Source organism: Citrus clementina, unplaced genomic scaffold (assembly GCF_000493195.1).
Source record: "Citrus clementina cultivar Clemenules unplaced genomic scaffold, Citrus_clementina_v1.0 scaffold_9, whole genome shotgun sequence".
NCBI classification, from domain to species: domain Eukaryota; kingdom Viridiplantae; phylum Streptophyta; class Magnoliopsida; order Sapindales; family Rutaceae; genus Citrus; species Citrus x clementina.
The window spans coordinates 24,780,754-24,783,549 of NW_006261964.1; positions in this window are offsets into that span (position 1 = coordinate 24,780,754).

Consider the following 2,796-nt stretch of genomic DNA (forward strand, 5'->3'; position numbering starts at 1 on the left):
ACAATGCTTGTTGGATACAAATGCTTAATGCCATCCCATATTTATAGGGGAGGCTTTGCCTAACTTTGCCTAACTTCACCTAACTTCACCTAACTTTGCCAAACTTGGTCAAACTCTAGAGTATTTTACAATTTCCTAGCTATTTGCATGTGCTGGAATTGTATAAAGTATTCTAGAATATTTACATGTTCACATGTGCTAGAGTTGCCTAGAACCTTCCGGAATTGGGCCAAGCTAGCACTCTTGGCCTTGTGTTGGCTCTCTAGCCCGAAATTGTGGGCAATTGGGCTAGCGAATTGGGCGGTCCGCAACACTGGGCTCCTATGATGAATATATAATAGTAACACAATACTGTGATTGAAAAAAACACAGTTACAATGAACTCTTCATTTATTCATTGCGGAGATTGAATGGCAAACAGAGAATAAAATGAAGCAGAGTAATCTCATTACTAGCAAAATTGACCCTCTTTAATGTTATATGGCACAGGTGTGTGTACAGCAAGAGCAAGTTATTTGCAGTTTTTATTGTAAAATATACAGGTTATGACCATGATCATTGTAGTGAGGTTTTGATGATTTTAGATGCTTTTTTTTATTTTTTTTAAATTGTGACACCTTTGATTTATGGTAGTTTTGTAGAAGAAAATATATATATATATATATATATATATATATATATATATATATATATATATATATATATATATAAATTAGGAGGGATGAGTTAACTAACGATTGCAATCATTACAGTAATGTTGATGAGTGATACATCATTTGAAATTTACTTGTCAGTTGCTGAAATGACGAAAAAAAAAACAATAAACAATAGCAGTAATATTTTTATGGAAATTCTTGGTTTTTATGGAAATACTCTTGCTGAAATTCTAATTTTGACTTTCAACTCTTGATTTTTATGGAAAGTAAAATTAATTGTTTGTTATATTCATACAATCCACTCTACATAATGATTTCATTTTAATAAATGCTTGATGATCTCCACTGAAAAACTACTTCAATTCTTTTGTTTTATTTAACTTTTTGGTTGTTGAAAATAGCCTTAATTTTCAAATAATTGGAGAAAGAGTAAAGGACATTTAACAAATTTATGTGCCAAAAATAAAGGAGAAATTGAAGAGAAAGGGTGCTTGCAGAAGTGGGTGCAAAGATAAATCAGTCTATAAGAATTATTGCGGTTATTAATTTTTTGTCAATATAAAAATTTTTCAGCAAATAAAAATTGATTTTTTCCGATTTACTAAAAAATTAATTAAAAACTTCGGCGATAGCATTTTTTATGGGTGCATGTACCCTCCCTTTTAAAAAAATATAATAATTAATACTTAATATAGTATTAAATACAAAAATATCAATATTTGACTACACAAATTTATATCATTAGGTCCTTAAAATTTAAAATTGAAGACACAGAATGAAATATATATAAATTTCATTCTCATAGGAAAGGATCCTCTTATAATCTTAAAATATTTGAGCTTTGAAAGATTTTTTAAAACAAAAGTACTTTTATTTTTGTACAATCAATATTTATTTATTTATTATATTTTTATTCATTACCTATCAATCATGTGAGTATATTTACTCAGAAATATCATATCAAGAGAGAATCTTGATCCCACGCACACGCAAATATGTTAATTTCTATACGCTTCACTTACCTGTAGAATCAATTATCTAAAATGCAAGTTTGTGGCCACAAAAAAAGCCAAAGAAAGAAGATAATAACAATTGACTTGTATATTATACTCATGCAATCCACTCGACATAATGATATCATTTTAATAAGGCAATGGCTGATGATCTCCATTGAAAAACTAATTCAATTTTTTTGCTTCATTTAACTTTTTGGTTGTTGAAAATAACCTTAACTATCAAATAATTGTAGAAAGAGTAAAGAACATTTAACAAATTTATGTGCAAAAAAAAAAAAAGGAGAAGTTGAAGAGAAAGGGTGCTTGCAGAAGTGGGTGTCAAAGAAAAATCGGTCCATTAGAATTATTGCAGTTATGTTTTGGCAATATAAAATTTTTATAGCAAGTAAAAATTAACTAAAAACTTCTGCGACAGCATTTTTTATGGGTGCTTATACCCTCCCTTTAAAAAAATAATAATAATTAATGCTTAATATAGTATTAAATACGAAAATATCAATATTTGACTAACAAAATATTAGATTATCACACAAAATCAAAACCAGTATTATCAATAACAACAAAAATCATCGCTTATCCATTAAATTTAATAAAAACCAACATTTAAATTCATCAAATATTGGTGGAGGTAGTGGATTCATGGTAAAGAAAATAGTTGATGGTGATGAACTTATTGTTGATGAAGTGGTCAGAGTGATACTTATACGAGGGAGGGGAAGGTAGAGATAGAATAAAACTAATAATTTTTTATTTTAATAAAGATAATTCTATAAAGTAATAAGATTATTTGAAAAGTGGAGCTGATGAGATAATTTGAGGGGTTCAATTATCATTACTCAGAACCGTTTACATGGAGCTAATTAAAAATAGTGAAGTAATTAAATACGCTAATCATACACAGCTGCAATGTTAACTATTAAAACAGCCTAATGAGCTTAGCCTCAGTTTGACCCTCACCGTTGATCTACCATTCCTATCATCACTACTTGCCACCTCGCATTGTATCAAATCTCTTCTGTGACCTCATTGTGCCCTCTCTTCGTAACACATAAACACAACCAATTCTTGTACCAAATTACCAAATAACCACAAAACTGTTAGAGAGTCGGTGTTATTTTACTTAC